The sequence below is a fragment of the Notamacropus eugenii genome, chromosome 3 (assembly GCF_028372415.1).
Source record: "Notamacropus eugenii isolate mMacEug1 chromosome 3, mMacEug1.pri_v2, whole genome shotgun sequence".
Classification (NCBI taxonomy): Eukaryota; Metazoa; Chordata; class Mammalia; order Diprotodontia; family Macropodidae; genus Notamacropus; species Notamacropus eugenii.
Genome location: NC_092874.1, coordinates 402,321,269 through 402,345,662, shown reverse-complemented (window position 1 = coordinate 402,345,662; position 24,394 = coordinate 402,321,269). Strand labels below are relative to the sequence as shown.

Here is a 24,394-nt window from a genome sequence, read left to right as displayed (position 1 = left end):
CTTGTTTTAGTTCCTGATTAAATAACAGCATAAAATAAAAGTTTCCATTTCTCACTATAAAACCTTCTAGGTCTTCTGGTACCACAACTTCACAATAGTAACTTTAAATGTTATTACAGTAACTTTAAATGTATCCCAGCCTTAGTCCATGGGATAATGATTCAACATTGTGTATATATCTTTATTTTTTTCTTTAATTATTTCCATAACATTCAGAATGTTCTGTTCCAGGGATTTTATTCTTTCATATGACTATATAAGAGTACCAATTTACCCACCTGTTTGATTGAAAACAGCAAGATTTCAAATACTTGCATTATGCTCACATTTTTCACTGACTACTTGTTTTGATCACAGAAACCTGCCATAAAAAGTAAAATCAAGGACCTGCTTAGATAAAACATCACAATATTACACATGCAGTATCACATCCACCTCGTAACCAGACTCAGTTAGATGGGAAACATTCCTTTTCAAAAGAACACAATAGGGAAACTGAGTCAGAAGGATCCCATCCCAGGCTGAGGCTAGGATTGTCCTTTCACCATTTTCCCAGATGCAAACCTCCACCTGTGATAGTCATACTCTCTCTCTGAGTTGTTAATGGCATCTTCCCAGATAGTGAGTTATTGAGCTCAGAACACAATTCTTTGTAGTCTCATAAGCTTTTACATCAGATAGCAAGTTTCATTAATCAAAGATTTACTATGATCCACATCTTAAATTTTAAATTTGTCCTAACAGCCAATCACTAGAGATCATTTCTATATACTTGCAAATTCTCAGCTAACCAAGTTCCTTGTTTCCTTATACAGATTTCAAATACAATTTGAAACTTGACTTTTGTTGGATACACTTTGCATAGAGAATCAGTATCTCATGATTAAAATGTTAAGAGTACAGTAGAAGCAGGGATCTGCTAGAACTCTTCCCCAAATCCCTCAAAAAACCTGGAAAAAATTACTCTAAACAAATTTTAGAGCAGCAGAAGCTATAAAATGATAGGCTGAAGCAAATTTCCAGCCCAAGACAATCTGGAAGGATGACAGGTAGGAACTATTGCACTGGTCTGGGAGCAGAATGCAGTTTGCTTTGGTCTATGCTGAAACTGACAGAACTAGAGCAGGCCTTAGGGAACTGAATTGCTGGTGGTTGCTGCAGTTTCCAGACTTCTAAACCCACAAATACCAAAGACAGTTTCAAAGAGAGAAGAGTCTCTCAACTGTCTGAGAGGGGAACGTGGTCTGGCCCCAGCCCCAGGGTGGCTGAAGCTGAAGCTGTTTCTGGAGCATGCCACTTAACAAAGAACTCAAAAATCAAGTTAATTGACTGGAAAAAGAATGAACAAACAGGAAAAAGAAACAAACTATAGATTCTTACTTTCTCCATGACAAGATATTTCCTTACATCATTGGTGATGGGGCAGATCAAAACATACAACCAGAAGATTAAAACAAAATCATAACTCCTACATCCAAAACCCCCAAGAAAAATATGAATTGTCTGTGGAAGAGCTCAAAAAGAATTTTGAATATCAAGTAAGAGAAGTAGAGGAAATATTGAAAATAGAAATAAGAGTGATGCAAAAAGGTCATGAAAAATGAGTCAACTGCTTGCTAAAGGAGACCCAAAAAATGCTGAAGAAAATAGCACCTTTAAAATTAAACTATCTCAAATGGCAAAAGAGGTCCAAAAAGTCAATGAGGAGAAGAATGCCTTAAAAACAGAATGGGTCAAACGGAAAAAGAGTTCCAAAAGCTCACTGAAGAAAATAATTCTTCCATAATTAGAATAGAACAAATGGAAGCTAATGACTTTATGAGAAATCAAGAAATTATAAAAAAACCCAAAAGAATGAAAAAATAGAAGACAATTTGAAGTATCTAATTGGAAAAACAACTGACCTGGAAAATGGGTCCAGGAGAGATAATTTTAAAATTATTGCACTACCTGAAAGTCATGATCAAAAAAGGAGCCTAGATATCATCTTACAAGAAATTGTCAGGGAAAACTGCTCTAATATTCTAGACCCAGAGGGTAAAATAGGAATAGAAAGGATCCACTGTTCACCTCCTGAAAGTGATCCCCAAAGGAAAACTCAGAATATTGTAGTCAAATTCCAGAGTTCCCAGGTCAAGCACAAAATATTACAGGCAGCCAGAAAGAAACAGTTTGAGTATTGTGGAAACACAATAAGGATAACACACAATTTAGCAGCTTCTGCATTAAGGGCTCGGAGGGCTTGGAATACCATATTCCAGAGGTCAAAGGAGATAGGATTAAAACCAACAATCACCTACCCAGTAAAACTGAATATCATACTTCAGGGTAAAAAATGGAACTTCAATGAAATAGAGGACTTCCAAGCATGCTTGTTGAAAATACCAGAGCTGAATAGAAAATTTGACTTTCAAATGCAAGAATCAAGAGAAGCATGAAAAGGTAAACAGGAAAGAGAAACCATAAGAGACTTATTAAAGTTGAACTGTTTACATTCCTACATGGAAAGATGATATTGTAACTAATGAGACCTTTCTTAGTTTTAGGATAGTTGGAGGGAATATACATATGTGTATGTACGTGTAGGTATTTGTGTGTGTGTGTGTGTACATGTGTGTATGTGTATATATATATATATATTATATATATATATATATATATATATACAGAGAGAGAGAGAAAGAGAGAAAGAGAGCGAGAGCGAGAGCGAGAGCGAGAGAGAGAGAGAGAGAGAGAGAGAGAGAGAGAGAGAGAGAGAGAGAGAATGTGTGCAGGGTGAACTGCATATGAGGGGGGATGATTACTAAAAAAGAAAATTAGGTGTTGAGAGGAATGTGCTAGGAGAAAGAGAAATGGAGAGGTAGAATATAGTAAATCATCTCACATAAACAGGGCAAGAAAGAGCTTTTACAATGGAGGGAAAGAAGAAGAAGGTGAGAGGGAATAAGTGAGCCTTCCTTACATTGTATTTGACTTCAAGAGGGAATAACACATACATTCAAATAGGTATGGAAGTTTACCTTGCTCTACAGGAAAGCAGGGGGCAAGGGGATAAGAGAGAGGGGACAATAGAAAAGAGGGCAAATTGGAGGAAGGGGCAATCAGAAGCAAATACAGAGGGACAGGTCAAAGGAGAGAACAGAATAAATGGATGGCTAGACACGATACAGGGAAATATAGTTAGTCTTTCACAATATGACTTGTTATGGAAGTATTTTCATAACTACACATGTATAACCTATATTGAATTGCTTGCCTTCTCAGTGAGGGTGGGTGGGGAAGGGGAAAGGGAGAGAAGATGGAACTCAAAGCTTTAAGAATGACTGTTAAGAATTGTTACATGCAACTAGGAAATAAAGTATATAGGCAATGGCCTATAGAAATCTGTCTTGCCCTACAGGAAAACAGAAGGGGAGGGGATGGGAGAATGATAGAATGGAGGGCAGATTGGAGGAAAGGGTAATCAGAATACATGCTATCCTGGGGTGGGGGATAAGGGCGACATGGGGGAGAAAATTTGAAATTCAAAATTTTGTGGAAGTGAATGTTGTAAACTGAAAACAAATTAAAATTAAAGTGTAAAAAAATGAAAAGTCTAAAAAACAAAGCTAAAAAAATAAGATTACAACTTTAAGAAAGCAAGCTTACTACAGTTTTGAGGCCTACTGATTTCTAACTTCCTGATGCTTGGGTAATGCTTCCAGACTTTCCAGTCCCAGGGGCCCAGGGTCTTTACCTCACTGTAGCTGCTGCCCCTTCTTCCACCTTCCATTTTGCCAGGTGGGGAAGTTAAAGCTTTCTCTTCTTAATTTGATCTGAGATAAATAGAAAAACCCTGGGACTGTTTGCAATCTTTTTAACTAAAGAGGAGGGAGTGGGGGATGGGAATGATGAGATACTGTTTCAGAACTCCTTACTCAATCTCAAAATTTCCAGAGAATACTAAGAAGCGTTTAGTCATCCCAACTTTTTTTTCACCTCTATCAAAAAAAAAATCAAACCTTAGAGCAGAGCACTGAAGGAGACTAGTGTCCTTTCTTAGGGTACTTAAATCATGAACCAATGCCTCTGTTTCTCTGAAAGCAGTCATTTAACACTGAGCCAAGGACACTGATAATGATACAACAGTGTCCAAAGGATTAAGAGTTTCCCCTTTCCTTATTTATTCTCTAACCTGATGGCTTCCTAAAGTCTCTTCCCCTTATCCTGAAACGCCACAGAACTTCCCTTTATCCTAGACCATAAAATTCCTTGTCTCCCCTATTTTGTGTCTTCTTCAATCTGCATAAGGCCTTTATATAAGCATAACTCCCCAAATATGAGGGTCTCACCCAGAAACTCAGAAAATTCACAGTAGATTTGGACATCATTGTCATCAATTTCAAATGACTACAACAAATTAGCTTACAAATAGAAATTTACTAGGCCAATATCTTTACCATAGTCAATACCCATATTAAATTCAATAAAACCCTCCCACAGATTTATTCCAAAAGATAGATAGACATAATTCCTTCCAAGTTTCTATAACTTTGTCAGTTGGTTTTCAAAATCAGGCTACAAATTTTCATTTTCATTCCCTGATACTTAAAACAAAAGTACAGTTTCCTTGTACTCTTTCAACATACCCAAATCATCTGAAGAACAATGGGGGAGGGAGTGACTGAGAGCACATTGCTGTTGCCCCAATCCCATTTAAACGATTCCTTTTTCTTTTCTAGCTTGCGTATTTTCGCTCAAGCTTTTGTCTCTCTTCCCTAATTTCCACTCAGGCTACCTCCACTTTCCTTTACATTTCAAATACATAAAAAAAAAAAAAAGAATCATACTCACCCCAATTTCATCTTGCTTTTCTGCTCCTCAGAAACTAGAGAAAGTTAAATACCTAATAATTTACATACCAAGAGAGCCACATTTCTCCTCCTATCCTCTATTAAACCTATTTTTCAATTTTAAACACATTATCTGATATCAGATACATTGATTCAATTTCAACCCAAAGTACAAACTTTAGCTTTGGATCCCAACTAGACCTGAATTCAAAGCTCTCAGCCTTCTTTTCCCTCCTTAGCCCCTGCTTTCTCTGGGTGGCCTGGTTTCTGATTCTTTATCACTTCTAAAAGCTACTAGCTCCACCTTCTGGCCCCTGGAGAGTCTCTCTGTGCCTTAAAAATTCCTTAAAGGTTTTTCTAGGTGCGTTTAAAAGTCTCTCACCATAAAACATTTCACAAACACACCTTACAAATTGTGCACAAATAAACCAATTTAGGATTCAAATTCAGACTGGTCAAAAAACTCAGAGTTGTAATTTACTCTGATTTCTAGCCAATTTCAAAAGGATATCCTCCCCAAGATATCTCTGCTTTCCCCAGTATCTCTGACATACTGGAATAATTTCCACATCCTCCACTAAGGGACTATTTTTGGAGGGGTGATAGCCAGGGTGTCTTTAACCCCTTCTCTTGTGCCTTTTCCTCGTTGTTTTCCCATCCTATCTTCCTGGCCTGAGAACTTTATATTTTACAACTTCTCTATGACTTCTCCCTTCTGTTCTATTTTTGAGAGAGGCCCCAAATCAGCCACCCTCCTTCCATTTGCTCACTTTTACCAGAACCCCTCTCCTACCTGTAGGATGCTCCAATCATCAAAGTGATACTTAATAGTTGATCTCACCTTGACCTGTGCACAGGGTTTCCTGGTTGCCATGGATATATGTCTCTTATTATTTTAACCGTGTTCTTGGATTCACAGTGACTCAAAAAAAAATAGTCCTGAAAATTTAGCAGTCTGAAGAGGTAAAACACTCGCCTGCAGATATTTGGGCCTTTGGAAATCAACAAGGAGTCTCCCATTCTCTGTAGTGGGTGTTCCCTTTTTGATTCATGGATCCCGGACGAGCCCCCACATTGTGAAAAGAGTGCTTACTCTAGAAATAACAATACTTGTTGTGAAGCCAGGAAAGTTCTTATTTTATTTTATATTATTTTTATATTCCTTGTTAGTGGGTAACTTCCCCTAATGGAGTATGCTTGCTCAGGCATATGCAAGGCTTTTTATTTTCTGTCCCCAATTCAGATTTCCCCTTTTGCTTTCCATTGGTTAGATGCAACTGCCTGAACCATCCATCCTCCTTGATATGTTCCCCCTCCTTCATCATGTATCACATGTGCATTCACACTAGCGTGCTCCGTCCTGGCGGTGCGTTGGACAATATTAAACACCTCATTAAGCATACATACAGGCTTCTGACCTTTTACTTAATCAGAAGCCTGGTTTTGCTAGATCACAGCTCCAATTAGAACCACTTACCTATGACTTACATCCTGTTATCACTCATCCTGTGGAAACAGAATTCCTTTCTTTATTCCTCACGCAGGTTTCAAAAGGTTTGAAATACCAAAAGCCCTGTAAGACGAAAAATAGCTCTTCCAAAAAAACATCAAAGCAAACCACCTTTAGTGAGGTGAGATACAAAACAAAGGTGAAATTGGTCAGGTCTCCTTGCCCCTGGGTAGAATTAAGCATTCTGCAGGGGCTCTGTAGGGAATGGAGCACCCTCTCCCAAACCAATATGCATTTTTATAGGTTTCTTACCTGGATCTAGAATGGCCAGATATGGAGGGAAAAGAACAATAATCTTGGACCTAGGGACTGGTATTCAATCATGTTAGTAGGTGGAGGGAAGTTTCCTGGGGAATTGGGAAGCTAGCTGATATTCTATCTCCCCACAAACAAAAAAGGATTTTTGGGCCTTAGGGCACCACTCTTAGTCTTTCTCACTGATCGGGTAACTTGGCTTCCCTCTCAGGGGTTTTTGAGCTTCTTTCTTTAGCATGTTGGGGAGGTTATTGTATTCCTTACATATGTGAACTATTTTTGTGAATATTCCTTATGTTTTTGAAATTATACATTCCTTGTTTTTTTTTTCTTTTATTAATTTATTTAACTTTTAACATTCATTTTCACAAAATTTTGGGTTCCACATTTTCTCCCCTTTTGTCCCCTCCCCCCACCCCAAAACACCAAGCGTTCTAATTGCCCCTGTCTGCCAATCTGCCCTCCCTCCCTCCCCACCCCTTCCCTTTGGAAGGCAAGCAATTCAATATAGGCCAGATCTGTGTAGTTTTGCAAATGACTTCCATAATAGTAGTGTTGTGTAAGAACTAATTATATTTCCCTCCATCCTATCCTATCCCCCATTACTTCTGTTCTCTCTTTTGATCCTGACCCTCCCCATGAGTGTTGACCTCCAATTGCTCCCTCCTCCCCGTGCCCTCCCTTCCATCATCCCCCCCACCCTGCTTATCCCCTTATCCCCCACTTTTCTGTATTGTAAGATAGGTTTTCCTACCAAAATGACTGTGCATTTTATTCCTTCCTTTAGTGGAATGTGATGAGAGTAAACTTCATGTTTTTCTCTCACCTCCCCTCTTTTTCCCTTCACTAAAAAGTCTTTTGCTTGCCTCTTTTATGAGAGATAATTTGCCCCATTTCAATTCTCCCTTTCTCCTCCCAATATATTCTCTCTCACTGCTTGATTTCATTTTTTTTTTAAGATATGATCCCCTCCTCTTCAGTTCACTCTGGGCACTCTGTCTCTATGTGTGTGTGTGTGTGTGTGTGTGTGTGTGTGTGTGCGTGTGCATGTGTGTGTGTGTTATCCCACCCTGTACCCAGATGCTGAATAGTTTCAAGAGTTACAAATATTGTCTTTCCATGTAGGAATGTAAACAGTTCAACTTTTGTAAAGTCCCTTATGACTTCTCTTTGCTATTTTCTTTTTCATGCTTCTCTTCATTCTTGTGTTTGAAAGTCAAATTTTCTTTTCAGCTCTGGTCTTTTCATCAAGAATGCTTGAAAGTCCTCTATTTCATTGAAACACCAATTTTTCCCCTGAAGTATTATATTCAGTTTTGCTGGGTAGGTGATTCTTGGTTTTAGTCCTAGATCCTTTGACTTCTGGAATATCCTGTTCCACGCTCTTCGATCCCTTAATGTGGAAGCTGCTAGATCTTGTGTTATCCTGATTGTATTTCCACAATACTTGAATTGTTTCTTTCTAGCTGCTTGCAATATTTTCTCCTTGATCTGGGAACTCTGGAATTTGCCCACAATGTTCCTAGGAGTTTCTCTTTTTGGATCTCTTTCAGGCGGTGATCTGTGGATTCCTTGAATACTTATTTTGCCCTCTGGTTCTAGAATCTCAGGGCAGTTTTCCTTGATAATTTCATGAAAGATGATGTCTAGGCTCTTTTTTTTGATCCTGGCTTTCAGGTAGGCCCATAATTTTAAAATTGTCTCTCCTGGATCTATTCTCCAGGTCAGTTGTTTTTCCAATGAGATATTTCCCATTATCTTCCATTTTTTCATTCTTTTGGTTTTGTTTTGTGATTTCTTGGTTTCTCATAAAGTCATTAACCTCCATCTGTTCCATTCTAATTTTGAAAGAATTATTTTCTTCAGTGAGCTTTTGAATCTCCTTTTCCATCTGGCTAATTCTGCTTTTGAAAGCATTCTTCTCTTCATTGGCTTCTTGAACCTCTTTTGCCAATTGAGTTAGCCTATTTTTCAAGTTGTTATTTTCTTCAGCATTTTTTGGGGTCTCCTTTAGCAGGGAGCTGATCTGCTGTTCATGCTTTGACTGCATGTCTCTCATTTCTCTTCCCAGCTTTTCTTCCACCTCTCTAACTTGATTTTCTATGAGCTCTTCTATGGCCTGAGCCCATTGAGTGGGCTGGGATATAGAGGCCTTGACTTCTGTGTCTTTGCCTGATGGTAAGCATTGTTCTTCCTCATCAGAAAGGAAGGGAGGAAATGCCTGTTCCCCAAGAAAGTAACCTTCTATAGTCTTATTTCTTTTCCCTTTTCTGGGCATTTTCCCAGCCAGTGACTTGACTTCTGAATATTCTCTTCACACCCACTTCACCTCTGGATCCTCCCAGCCAGCGCTTGGGGTCTGAAATTCAAATGCTGCTTGCCAGCCTCAGGGCTTTTGGCGGGGGCAGGGCTGCTATTCAGTGTGAGATTAAGTTCAGGTGCTCAGGTGAGGGCAGGGCCTCCTCACGGGCTCAGTTCCCTCAGAGGGTTTATGCAGAGACCTTCAACAATGGATCCAGGCTCCTGCCTGCTTTGGGAGCCCCGGTCTGCTCCCACCTCCACTTCTGCCTCCCGAGGGGGCCTGAGTTATGGGGGCACCCCACTCCCCTCTCGACCCGCCAAAGAGACCCTCTCACCGACCCCGTCACCTGTGGGTGGAGGGACCCGCGTGACCGCTGGAGATTCCATCCCTGAAGCCCGCTCGAATCTTTTCTTCTCGGTGCCGCGGCCGCGGCAGGGCTGTACTCAGCTCCCAGTCCCGGTGCCTAGTCCGCAGCGCGAAGGACCTTTTGCGAGAGGTTTGCAGGTCTCTCTGGAACAGAAGTCTCCCTCCCTCCAATGTTCTGTGGCTTCTGGGTGCAGAATTCGCCGTGAGTTACTTTTTTGTAGATGTTCTATGGGTTGTGAGTTCAGAGCTTTGTGTATGTGCGTCTTTCTACTCCGCCATCTTGGCTCTGCCCCCATTCCTTGTTTTTTTTGTTAAATTCTCTTCATATGTCCCCAACAAACTATTTCATCAGCATTTTATTCAGTTTCCTAAAGTCTTTGCTATCCTTTGGTTGGATAGTGAAATATTCCAATTATTGTTGTTGTAGCTAATTATTTTTACAAACAGGTAAATTTTCCAACTTCAGTGTAGTTTGGTGCATAAATATTTCAAAGCACTATGCTTTCATTATCACTGATACCTTTGACACATTATATAAATGTCTTTGTTTATTTTTTGATGATTTTTAAATGGTCTTCACCTTTGTTATGTAACCTTCGGCAATTTCAAATGTTCTTTGCCTACTCGTAAATTTTAGCCTACTTCTTAAATGCATCATAAATTTTAGTCCACTCTGCCTTCTTAAATATGTGTTTATCTTTTGATATTAGATGTTTTCCAAGGAGGAAACATGCTATCTTGTGGTGCTTTATAAATCAGTTTTATAGGCCTTTTTAAAAATAGTAGAACAGTAGTCTTCTACTGTTATTAAATTATTATTTTCTGTCAGGAGTTAATACAATGTTCTTTCACTAATACTAATCCTTTCCAAAACTTTTTTTTGATCCAGACTTTTAAGTGAACTCTCTACCAATCCATACTGAATTTTAACTGTAGTGAATTGTCAAGGTCATTCAACGATTATGATTTGCTTTGAGTTACACAGCCAATGTGAGTCAGAGGGGGTGGGGGTGCCTGGATTTGGAATATCTGGACTCAGGGGCAGTTCTCTATTTACCATGCTAAGCTCCTTCTCTTCCTAAATCTACATAAAGAAAACTAAACTAAGTTCATTTCTATATATCTATAGATAGATAGATAGATAGATAGATAGATGATAGATAGATAGATAGATGTATATAGACATACATGTGTATTGTGTATAAGAGAGAAGGAGGAGGGGAGATGGAGAAAATAGATATCTTTTCTTTCTTTCTTTGTATCCAAGGTGCCTGATGTGTTTAGTACCTGGTTAATTCTTGTTGACTGACTGAACTGAACTGAATTGAACTGAACTTAACCTATTGCTTTGGATACCCAGACCCTATAGTTCTATGCCATGGCACTGTGGTCCATGCAGTAGAGAACAAGGCATACTGAAAAGGGACCTGGACCAGCAGTCAGGATATTTGACTTCTAGTTCTCCTCCTAATTTGCTGTTTGCTTATGCATGAGTCAGCTGACATGTCTAGGCCACAAGTTCCTCATCTGCAAAAAGAATCATAATAACATTTATGTGAATATTTAATGTGTTTTGCAAAGTGCTTTGCATATCTCTTATTTGATAAGTATAAATATAAGCATCATAAAATGATTAAATTGTAACTCACGTTTTTCCAAATTGAGAGCTGGTCGTTATACAAATGGTAGAAGATAAGGAAAGCTAGGATTACACATATGATATAACTATTATTTAAGCAACGCAGCGGCAGAGGGTTAGGCCTTTTGGATGTTGGTACAACAACAGCAACAGTAAACTCCTTATTGATACCTGTCATTTCCCATTTAGGTAATTATCAATTATTTGAGTAATCAATTGGGTAGTCAGTGAAATCTGATTTTATAACTTTTTGAGATGAAGTCAAAGTCATTTCTTTTATCAAGGTCAAAGTCTTTCATTAAACTCTCAGGATCAGGAGGCACTCCAAGTTGTGAATACCCTAAGTATTCCTGGGCTAAAAACTTCTCTCTGCAAAATTCGGCCACTTATAACTTTGTACTATCTCCATAACTGGACATATCCAAACATGAAATTTATATAATGTCCATAGAAATATAAAATATTAAAGCTGAAAGAGACTTTAATGAATATCTAGTTTAACCCATTTTTTAAACTGATGTGCAAACTGTGTTCCAGAAAGAACAAGAAACTTTTCAAGATTCCTTGATTCCCTCATCAAAACTTACTACAATAATTCCTTTCACTCCTCCTCTGATCTTTTTGTGATTATAAAGAGGAGTATTAGGTTAACAAAACTTTGATTAGGGAATGGGCCCTTGGAGTGGTCCACCTATCTTATATACTAATTATAGTAGGATTTTAGAATTTTATCATAAGATCATAGGATTTTAGTGAGGAACCTTCCTGGAATCTGGTTCAATCCCCTTATTTTCCATATGCTCATAAAAGTCTAGACCTATCTTGATGAATCTGGGTCCCAGAGAAGGACTAGGGAACTTTCTGGTGTCAGAGCACTTAGTATGAGGTCATTCTAGATGGGCCTAGAGGGCCTTAAATTAACTTTTCAAATATTTTGATAATTATATTTCAGTGTAATTGGCTTCTTTCACTTTCTTACATATTGCATTTTATGTTTTTAAAAGCATTCTGTGAAGGGGTCAGGAAGCTTCACCAGACTTCCTAAGGAATCTATAACACAAAAAAGGCCAAGAACTCCTGTACCTAGAATCCCTTTCCCTGTTTCAGGGGCAAGATTTCCCTGTAAAATTCTGGCTACAATCCACCTTTGAGTTCAGAGCCGTGGTTACTTAACACCCTATATAAAACAAGGCAGGGAACAAACAGTCTCTGCCTTGGAATTAGAATTCCCTAACTCTGCTTATAGATAAACAGAGTATCATACTCCAGAGAAGAGCACCATCACAATGCCTGCTGGGAAATGGAGGATTCTGCACCCATTATTTCCCTGGCTGAATATCTCTATGTACATAGGGCTATCTTTGTAAATGGTCTCCTAACTGAAAAAATTACATCTATTGTTTCAGCTGATAAAGGCTTCCTTACACAGACTAGAGCCCTATAAGACCAAGATAGGGCTGCCTGGGACAAGGTTCGGTCATGTCCAACATGTGTCCATTGAGTTCTCTTGGCAAAGATAGTGGAATAGTTTAGCATTTCCTTCTCCAGTGAATTAAGGCAAACAGCAGTTAAAAGACTTGCCCAGGGTCACACAACTAGTACGTGTCTGAGGTGGAATTTGAACTCAGGTTTTCCTGACTCCTTGCCCAGTGTTCTATCCACTGGTCACCTAGCAGCCTCACAAGGCTATCTAGGAAGCATCCTTCTTGGCAGCTCTCCCCCTCTTGGCTATTGGCCCTGATCTCAGCTTGGTTTCTACCTGGTGAGCCTCTCTCCATGTCAGCTGTCCAAATGCCAGTCTAACTAACAATAACCTCTGACCTCATTCATGGCTAAAGCCTGGCTGAAGTTCTCAGCTTCACAATGGATCATAGCATCTAAGAATGAATCTTAGAGACCTTCCCTCTGCTAGTGTGTGACATGGATCAAATCACCACATTGCCCAGCCTGTTTTCTCATCTCTAAAAGGAGGCATTTGGCTTGTTAGATGATTCCCTAAAGTTCCTTCCATTTCTAAATCCTCAATCCTGTAATCTAGCCCAAGTCCTTTGTTTTGCATTATTAAAGATGAGGAAACTGAAACCAAAAAAAGTGAAGTCATTGGTAACACCCCAAATCACACAAGTATTAGGTTTTAGTGTGTACACATAAAAATGCATGTTAGGTATAGTTCATTAATAATGCAAAACAATATAAGAACTGTCACAAAGCAATAGAGAGAGCTATGCCTCAATTTGTGAATTTTCCACAGCATAATTGAAAAAGGTGAGAGGGCTGGCTAATTAGAGGGAGGACCTAAGCAAGTATACCATGGTCTTGAAATCAAGAAATTGAAGGATATTTATCTAGCTCCCCATTTTATTAGCCAGGCTTGGCACCTATTTTCCCTTTTCATTCAGAGTATTTGTTAATTTAGATAGAAATCTATTGCATTTTCTTTTTGCAATTTTATTGATGAAGTCTGGCATTATTTAACTTATGAAATGTGTTTCTACACAAAACTCAACACTACAAAACTTCAATAACAATACTGATGGAAAATAGACAAAGTATTTGTTGTAATACATAAGGGGAGTTATTTTTTTAAAATCTTACCTTTAGGAGCAGCGAGGTGGTGCAGTGGATAGAGTACTGGTCCTGGAGTCAGGAGGACCTGAATTCAAATTCAGTCTCAAAGACTTATTGGCTGTGTGACACTGCACATGTCACTTAATCCCAATTGCCTTTAAAAACAAAAACAAAAAGAAACCCTTACTTTTGATGTTTTTTGTTTTTATATCACCTTTATTTCCCCTTATATCCTCCCCTGTCACCTAGGGAACCATTTTTTCTAATGAAGAATAAAAAGAAAAGGAAGGGGAGGAGGAGCAGTTGGACAAAACCAATCTATGACAGCACATCTGCCAACCATAATCACTCACTGCTGCAGAATGAGAAGAAAAATGTTGTTTTTTTCTTAACCAGGGACCACCTTGGTCATTACATATCATTTTCCTGGTTTGGCTTACTTCATTCTGTATTAGTTTACTATAAATCTACTTGTGCTTCTCTGAATTCCTCAAGTTTGTTGTTTCTTGTGGTGCCATAATCCCCTATATTCCCATGTCATTATTTGCTTATCCACTTCCCAAATGATGGACATACCTTATTTCCACTTTTTTTGCTACCACAAAATTGCTGCTCTGAATATTTTGGTGTCTAACTTCTCTCTTTGTCTTTCACCTCCTTGAGTACTTGCTTAGCAACAGGATCTCTAGGACAAAGGACATATTGACATTTTAGTCACTTTGTTTTAGCATAATTCCAATCTGCTTTCCATAATAGCTGGACCAATTCACAGCTTTCCAGTAGTGTATGAGTCTGCCTGTTTCTCTTTAGCTCTTCTAACATTATGGCTTCCATTTGTACCCACCATTGCAAATTGGCTGAGTATGGTGAGGGGAAACCTCAGTTATTACGATTTACATTTCTCTTATAGTCAGCGATTTGGAGCAATCTTTTCCATGGTTGTTAACAGTTGGATATTGAAGAAGTTAGTCTTTAGCACCTCTTGGGCACAGATGATGAAATTAGGTCTATTCCTGGAAGGGGAGAGTGAAAATAACATGCCCAATATCTTCCCTTCTGCCAATCAAATGACTGGTTAGTACAGTGCCTGGCACATAGTAAGTGCTTTATAAATGCCTATTCCTTCCCTCTCCCCCTCTTTGTCCTTTAAGAAAATCGTTCATTCAGCTTCATTCCTGATCTTAATTTTTGGGTTCTGAGGAAAGCCAAGTTCCGATGGGTCTTACTAAATTGGAAAGGTTTTGAGTTAAGACCCAGCAATGGATTTCATGTCTGTCATGCTTATCACCTATGTGGGGTGGAGCCACCAGGTTAGGGGTTTGGTGGGGTCTGTTAGGTATGTCAACAACAACACTGTGTTGTGTTGCTGTTGTTTAATTGTTTCAAGCTGTGTTTGTGACCCCATTTTGCCAAGGGGTTTTCTTGGCAATTCTGTAGCTCATTTTATAGTTGGAGAAGCTGAAGTAAACAGGGTTAAGTGACTTGGCCAGGGTCACACAGCTAGTGTTTGAGTACAGATTTAAACTCAGGAGAATAAGTCTTTCCGACTCCCCACCCAGTCTTCTAGCCACTGCACCATCTAGTTGTCTGAACAATAGCTGGCATTCATATAACACTTAAGTACTTATATATGTGATCTCATTTGGTCCTCACAGTATCCTGTGAGGGAAGTGCTATTATTATTCCCATTTCACCGATAATAAAAATGAGACTAAGAGAGGTTAAATGACTTGCCCAAGGTCATAGTTAGCTATAATTGCCTGAGACAGAATTTGAACTATCTTCCTAACTCCCAAGTCCAGTGAAACTCTCTCCTAAAATATCAAGGGATCTTTGAATTTTATAGACCTTGATGGGAAAAACTGGTATTTTTGTTCAGAAACCAACCAAAAATTATCATGAATTTATTATCAATCTGTGTGATGTTTTATTTTATGTCCTAAGAAATAGGAAGATATATAGGCTGGTTATTTATTACCAAGACTAGCACAATTCTTTTCTTGATTTAGAATTTAGGCATTTTATATTACTTCATTTTAAAACACATTAATCAGTCAGCTCTATATTTAAGTCAAAAATGACCAGAGGCTCAATTCATTATTTATTTTAATCCTTCCTGTTTCTAAAAGGACTTGAGGAGACTTGCTGATTAAACACAGTGGTAGATAAGAACCCAGATTCTGCTGTTTAATTAATACCTGTGTAATTTTGAGCACACCATTTAACTTGTCTTCTCCATTTCTTCATCTGTAAAGTTAAGCATTTGGATTAGGTTATCTGAAAAGTCCCTTGCAGTCCTAACTTCTAGAAGCCTCAAAGAGAGAAGAAGAAAAAGGGAATTGATACTTTTAGCTTCTTGATTTGAGCACATTTCTAACAGTTGTGCAATAATGTTGGATCTGAATTTTCTAGTAGCTAAGGCAACAAGAGAGACGTGTTGGGTCACATTTTGCCCTTGAAGATCTATATTTGGGATGTGATAAAGTTTGAGCTGTTCTGTGGTTAGCATTATCTGATGTGCATTTCCAACAAGAATCTTTGGAACTTTTAAACTATTTTAACTGAAAATTTCCACTCAATACATTCACCAAAGTTTCCCTGGTTTGTTTGTTTTTTGATTTAAAAAAAATAATTTAACTCATCAATCAAGTAATCAACTACATTTTTAAAAATTTAATTTATGAATTTTTGTTGATCTTTTGCTTTTTGACATCACCTTCATTTTCCAATATATTCCTACCTTTGTCAAAGGGGAATAACAAAGAATCTAAAAAATAAGACCAAAAAAGCAATTTAGCAAAACTTGAATCTATTAGTAGGTGCAGTGTTGTAAATTTTATTTTTTTTTATTATGAACATTGTCTGACAAAGATTTTAATAAGTGAAGGACAAGAAAGTATTGTTTATTGAACAACTCCAATTATTTCACTTCTTGGAAAAGAATTTAAACATTTAAAACTTTTTAAAAAATGAATGATTGTATAACTATGCTCCTATGTCCTTGTCTGAACTTCATTCTGCTCTCTTTTATGTATTTTTTAATGACTTATTGACACACTTTTCTTTCTTTTATTATTTTTTTATGTCACTTTCACTGTGGCCATCTCCATTCACCCTCCCACTCCCAACCCCAAGAGCCTTGCCTAGTAACAAAACTGTATGGTCCTCACTTAGACACACTTATTGTTAGTTGTGTGCCCTTTGACGAATCACTTAATTTTTTCCAGTTTCATTTTCCTGAGTGTAAAATGACTAGGATAATGTATGTCTCAATTTTTTTTTACATAGCCCATGTGGAAATTTGTTTTGCTTGACTATAAGTGCTTTAACAAGGTTTTTGTTAAGGTGGATTTTCATTTAAAAATATAGCACAATTTAATTTTTTTAAAAGAAAATATATGTCTTATTTTGTACATCTAGTCTAGCACCCTTCTGCCAAGAGATGGGATGCATGCTTCATCACGAGTATTCTAAAATAATGTTTAGTCCTTGTATGGATCAGAATTCTTAAGTCTTTCAAAGTTGGTTTGCCTTGGCACTATTTTAGTCATAATATCACTTATCCTACTAGTTTTCCTCATTTCACATGGTATATTGATTCATAAAAGTCTTCCAAGATTGCTCTAAGTCTGGTCTTTTCATCTTTTCTTACAAAGGAAAAATGTGCCCTTACATAATTTGTTCAGCCCTATCCCAGTTGATGGCTCACTTTACTTCCACTTCTTTGTTACAACAAAAAGTGCTGCAATAAATATTTTTGTACATATGGGTTCTTTCTGTTTTTCTTTGATCTCTTTGGGTATAGTTCCACATTGTTTTCCAGAATGACTGGATCACTTTACAGCTCCAACAGCAGCATAGTAGCCTGCCTGTTCTCCTATAGCACATATGATTAGTATCATTTTTGCCATCTCTGCCAACCTGATGGGTGTAAAAATGGCTTGAATTCTTATTGTAGTGATTTGGAATATTTTTTCATATGGTTGTTGATGGTTTATTTCTTCTTTTGATCATTGCCCATTCACATTCAACTATTTATTGGGGAGTATTACTTGTTCTTACATGTGTATGAATTCTCTTTATTTCTTGGATGTCAGACCTTTACTAGAAACATAGGCTGCAAAGATTTATTTTCCCCAGTTAGCCGTTTGCCTTCTAACTGCATTGATTTTGTGCAAAATCTTTTAAATATCATATCATCAAAACTGCCCTTTCTGTCTTTTAATATTCTTTCTACTTATTTAGTCAAAAATACTCCCCCATCAATGGTTATGATGGATATCATCTATCTTCCTTTCTGCTCTAATTTTCCTATGGTATTATATCTAGATTATGTATCCATTTAGAGCTTATTGTGCTACTAGGAGATGTTTGTCTGGCAGACTAATTTCCAGGTTTCTCAGCAGTGGTTTTCTTATAGAGAATTCTTCCTTCATTAGTTAGTATTGTGAGAGAAAGGGTTAACAGTAGTCATATACTTTTGGAACCATATTGGAAAATATTTTGGGGGAACAAAGTACATTTTGAAGGATATTATGTACAAATTATTCTAGGGGTAGTTAGTGGAGCAGTGAATAGAGAGCACTGGACTTGGAATCAGGAAGACTCATCTTCATGAGTTCAAATCTAGGCTAAGCCATTACATGAGCCTGGACATGTCACTTTAAAAAAAATGAAAAAACATACCATCTCCCCCAAAAAACCAAGTTATTCTGCAGGTGATATATGTTTTCTGTATGCTGCAAGTGGTATTATATGCAAACTCTTGGTATTCTGTGTGTTTTAAATAGAATTTCTCTGATTCTGCACATTTTTATTTTGTAAGATTTATTTTTAGAATGATATAAGATAACTGAATAGTTCTGACTGTATAAAAATTTGTTTTAACTGCATCTCTTTGGCTGTGCCAACAGATTGCCCTATACATGCACATATTATGGAAGCACCCATTTTCCTCTTTTCAGTGAACTTCTATTTTGAAGATAAATTTCACATAGGTTCATTTTCAACCTAACAGTGTCCTGGGGTTTTCCAAACAGGATGTACTAGAGTTATCCCTTCCACATTGTGACTTTCCCCATAGAAGTTTTGATATATCATGGATTGACATAAGAAATTAAATGGAAATTTTTTGGAGGGGGAGTTTTTCGGAAGCCACAGACATGCAAAGGCCAGCCGACAGCACAGAAACTCAGAAATGCATAAAATATATGTATAGTAATGTATAATATCAACATATTTTATGTTTTAATACCATAGTGATTTAGACTTCTTCTCTGGTGTGAAGGGAGGGCCAAAAAATTCTTACACAGATTTTCCAGATCTTGGAGGTACTGCATCCTAACCTGTACGATGTAGAAGGGATAGCTATTTTCATTTGCTTTTGGGGTTTATTTACATAATCCATCCCTCTGACCAACTTTTCTATTTTTTAACCAGTATCAGATAGTTTTGATGATTACTGATTTGTAGAATAGTTTGAGATCTGGTATTGTTAGGGCCTAGCTTCCTGCTCTCTTCCTTCTATTATTTACTTCAAGATTCTTAAACTTTTGTACTTCCAGATTAATTTTATGTATTTTTTGGTCTAGTTCTATAAAGTTGCCCTTTGATAGCATGATTGGTATGGAACTAAATCTGTAAATTAATTTAGGTGGTATTGTCATCTTGTTGTATTTGGTAAGAGTAGTTAATATCTCTCCAATCATTTGTCTTTATTATGGTTGTTTCTCAGATAACACACAGGAGGCACTGGAGTTTTTGAATTCCAACGTCTAACAGGTTCACTCTTGATCTAATTAGACAGGCAGACACCTTCGGAGGGGTTAATAATCAGCTTTATTCTAGTCTAGTCTTTTCAGATAGATTGTATCTACTTCTACAGTATTCCCTAATCATTCTTCTTGTAGGGGCTAGTATAAAGGGAGGCGGGCAACTACCCCTACATCTCAGTGAGGTCAATCGAAATAGGCACAGCTTATGCACTCCCCTAAATACCCCGAAACCCTGGTGGGGTCTGGTCAAAGCACACACAGATTCCTCATTCATCGACCAGTGCCCACCTGCTTTATAGGACAACACCGAAGAAGGCATCTTGCTAATGTTAAGCTCACAGATTAACTTTAGCAATATTGTTATTCTGTGCAGGTGTAGTAAGTATCACATTATATCACCCCATATCTCATGGCCCAGCCTCAGTAGAATTGTCTGTCACTATGATTCTAGGACCTACTATCTAGAATCCTTGAGGCTGTTTTGAGAATTATTATCTAATACCTGGAAATTAGACATTGCCATGGCTATGGATCCTGAGAAACTAAAGTCTAAAAAGATAACAAAATTCTCCTTACGTACAGTACTAAAGAGTGTTTCATAATTGAATTTATGTAATTCATGAGTACATTTTCATAGGTGAATACCTAGATAATTTATACATTCTGTAGTTATTTTGAATGAATTGTTTTAACATGTCTTCCTGCTGGGTTTTGTTGGTTAATATATAGATAGGCTGATGATTTGTGTGTTAATTTTATGTTCTGTTTCTTTACTGAAGTTATTTTTTTTTCCATCTCTACAAAGTAGGAAAGGAAAGCAGGAACTGTTTCTCTTCAATGAAATTAAACAAATGAAGTCGAAGTCACTATTGTAATATTAAAAACTTACTAGTCTCTAGAGATCATTTAACTGAAGTAATTTTAAAAAAATGGAAACCTTGATTTTGTATTCATAGTTCATAATAACTAGCATTTAAATTTGCTTTAAGGTTTACAAAGCACTTCACAAATGTTTTTTAAAATGTATTTTTAGTTTTCAACATTCACATCCACAAGATTTTGAGTTCCAACTTTTCTCCCCATCTCTCCCCTCCATCTACCACAAGACATTGGGCATTCCCATTACCCCCTTCTCCTAATCTGCCCTCCCTTCTATCACACCTCTCCCTTTTCTCATCCCCTTACCCTCTATTTTAGTGTAGGGCAAGATAGATTTCTGTACCCCATTGCCGGTATGTCTTTTTCCCAAGTGCATGTAAAAACAATTTTTAACATTTGTTTTTAAAACTTTGAGTTTCCTGCATCTCTCCCTTCCTCCCCTCCCATCCCCACTAAGAAGGTAAGCAGTTTAATATAGCTTATGCATGTGTAATCATGCAAAACACTTCCATAACAGTCATGATGTGAAAGACTGTATTTCCTTCCATCCCATTCTGCCCCCCCATTTATTCTATTCTCTCCTTTGACGTTGTCCTTCCTGAAAAGTATTTACTTCTAATTACCCCTTCCTCCCATTTTCCCTCCCTTCTATCATCCCCTAACCCTAACTTATCCTCTTCCACCCTACTCTCCTGTAGTGTAAGATTTTCATACCAAATTGAGTGTGCATGTTATTCCCTCCTTAAGCCAAATCCAGTGAGAGGTTCACTCTTCCCCTCTCACCTCCTTCTCTTCCCCTTCATTTAAAAAAGCTTTTTCTTGCCTCTTTAATTCTATTTCTCCCTTTCTCCTTCTCCCAATATATTCCTCTCTCATCCCTTAATTTTATTTTTTTCAGATATCATCCCTTCATATTCAACTCACCCTGTGCCCTCTGTCTATATATATATATATAATCCCTCCAACTACCCTAATACTGAGAAAAGTCTTAAGAGTTGCAAATATTATCTTTCCGTGCAGGAACGTAAACAGTTCAACTGTAGTAAGTCCCTTATGACTTCTCTTTCCTGTTTATGTTTCATGCTTCCCTTGATTCTTGTGTTTGAAAGTGAAATATTCTATCCAGCTCTGGTCTTTTCATCAAGAATGCTTGAAAGTCTTCTGTTTCACTGAGTGATTGTTTTTTCCCCTGAAGTATTATACTCAGTTTTGCTGGGTAGGTGATTCTTGGTTTTAATCCAAGCTCCTTTGACCTCTGGAATATCATATTCCAAGCCCTCTGATTTCTCAATGTAGAAGCTGCTAGAGTTTGTGTTATCCTGATTGTATTTCCACAACACTCAAACTATTTCTTTCTGGCTGCTTGCAATTTTCTCCTTGACCTGGGAGCTCTGGCATTTGGCTTCAGTATTCCTAGGAGTTTTCTTTTTGGGATCTCTTTCAGGAGGTGATTGGTGGGTTCTTTCAATATCTATTTTACTCTCTGCTTCTAGAATATCAGGGCAGTTTTCCTCAATAATTTCTTGAAAGATGATGTCTAGGTTCTTTTTTTTTGATCATCATTTTCAAGTAGTCCAATAATTTTTAAATTGTCTCTCTTGGATCTGTTTTCCAGGTCAGTTGTTTTTCCAATGAGATATTTCACATTGTCTGCTATTTTTTTCATTCTTTTGGTTTTATTTTATAATTTCTTGATTTTTCATAAACTCATAAGCTAATAAGAGCTTCCATCTGCTCCATTCTCATATTTAAGAAATTATTTTCTTCAGTGAACTTTGGGAATTCCTTTTCCATCTGCCAATTCTTCTTTTTAAGGCTTTTTAGATCTCTTTTGCCATTTGGGTTAGTTTATTTTTTAAGATATTATTTTCTTCAGCATTTTTTTGGGTCCCCTTTAGTAAGCAGTTGACTCGTTTTTCATGATTTTCTTCTATCACTATTATTTCTTTTTCCAATTTTTACTCTATACTTGATTTTCAAAATCCTTTGTGAGCTCTTCCATGGCCTGAGACCAATTCATAGTTTTCTTGGAGGCCTTTGATGTAGAAACTTTGACTTTGTTGTCTTCTTCTGTTTGTATATTTTGGTTTTTCTTGTCACTAAAGTAAGATTCTTCAGTCTGATTTTTTTCCTGTTTTTGCTCATTTCCCCAGCCAATTACTTGACTTTTAAGCTCTTTGTCAAGGTAGTTTTCTGTTTCCAGTGTGGGTGGGGAGTGTACTTTCAGCTGCTCCATCGTCCCAGTGGGCATAGAGCTCCAGAAACAGCCGCTGCTGTTTCTGCTACTACTGCTATGGCTGCAGCTGTGGCTGCCACAGTCTCCTCAACCCCCTCTGCCACCCTGGGGCTGGGGCCAGACCACTCTACTCTCTCACACAGGTCATACAGATTTTTTTCCACTGACCTTCCAATTTATCCTCAGTGTTTCGGGGTTGTGAAGTCTGAAAGCCACCACAGGTGCCAAAAATTCAGTCCCCTTCTTAGTCTGCTCAGGTCCTGTCTCTGCCAATGTGGCCAACACTGCACTGTGCTCAGCTCCCAGCACAATGTGATAGATGCTTCCCATTGATCTTCCAGGCTGTCTTGAGGTGGATATTTGGTTCACTCCATCATTCTCTGTTTTCTGCATCTCCAGAATTTGTTTAGAGTCATTTTTTAGAAGTATTTGGCTGGGTTTGGGGGGAGAACACTAGCTAGTCTCTCCTACTGCACCATCTTGATTTTATCCCTCCTAGACCACACTTCACAAATATTATAACAAGTATTTTATCCTTACAATAACACCAGGACATAAGTGCTATTATTACTATTCCTATTTTGTAGATAAGAAAACTGAGGATCAAATAAGATAGCATATATAAAGTGCTTTGCAAACTTTAAAGCTCTATATGAATTCTAGATACTATTAGCAATTTTTTGTTATTTTCTTGTTCAGTCATGACTGTCTCTCTTTTTGTGACCCTGTGGAACCATTTTCTTCTCCAGTATGTCCCCATTTTACAGATAAGTAACTGAGGCAATTAGAGGTTAAATGACTTGCCCAAGGTCACACAGATATTAAGTTTCTGAGGCTGGATTTGAACTCAGGTCCTCTTGACTCCAGGCCTGGTGCTCTATCCACTGCACTACCAGCTTACCAAATAGTGGTAACCAATTTGTAATGGAAGCTCAAAAGCACTGAAGAACTCAACCTAGAAGGAACAATAAGAAATTGACAGCAGTGCAGATCACATAGTCTAACACTCCTATTGAACAGGTGAAGAGTGTTAGGTCCCTGTAGGGGAAGTGGTTTGCCTAAAGGTAAGGTACATATAGGTAGCAAGTGACAAAGAAAAAGAAATTGAAGTTGGGTCCTCTCTCTCCAGATTTAAGGGGCTTATTCACTCCATTGCATTGTTTCCAATAAAGTTTTCCTTCTTAAATTATGAAGTCTTTTTTCAAGAAAAATGGATAGTGTCAGGCAATAATTTTCTCAAGTTTTATGCTCATGAACCATATGCCAAAGTAGTGAAAAGTTCCTCCAGTTGTTCCCTGGGCTCTTTGTGTCATATGAGAGGCTGAATATATATGATCGTTGACTAAATTTCAGGAATAAACCTGAATGTCTTCTCGAGTAACTGACTTAATCCCAACATCCATAAAAACCCCAACATTCTAAATGAAAACAAATGAGTTTCTAGGACAATTTCCTTGATTGAAGATACAAGTACTTAGCTGAGGGTTAAATGGAGAACAAAGATAAGCTTTGATCACATTCTTGAGAAAATTGGGGACTGGCAAAATGAGCCAATGTTACTTTGAATTCATCTAGTAGACAAACAATAAAATATTACTAAATGCCTGAGACTTCCTTTCAAAAGAGGGACTAAAAAAAACCCCAACAGAAATAATTTATATCCTGTGTGACCCAGGGCAAGACTCTTAACTGTAATTGCCTCCAAAAAAGAGGATGGAAGAGAGGGGGGGGGGGGAAGGGAGGGAGGAAGGAAGGAAGGAAGAGAGAGAGAGAGAGAGAGAGAGAGAGAGAGAGAGAGAGAGAGAGAAAGAAAGAAAGAAAGAAAGAAAGAAAGAAAGAAAGAAAGAAAGAAAGAAAGAAAGGAAGAAAGAAAGGAAGAAAGAAAGAAAGAAAAAGCTAATGATGTGGGGCACATAGGTGGCACAGTGGATAAGAGCCCTTGGCCTGGGGGCGGAGCCAAGATGGCGGAGTAGAAAGACTCACATACACATAGCTCCGAACCCACAACCCATAGAACATCTACAAAAAAGTAA

General features: G+C 37.8%; 1 protein-coding gene across 3 annotated transcripts in view; it reads left to right on the top strand.

Moving 5' to 3' along the window:
• The window catches only part of KIAA1958 (KIAA1958 ortholog), a 257,702-nt gene that overhangs the window by 35,770 nt on the left and 197,538 nt on the right, over positions 1-24,394 (top strand). The window lies entirely within an intron of this gene.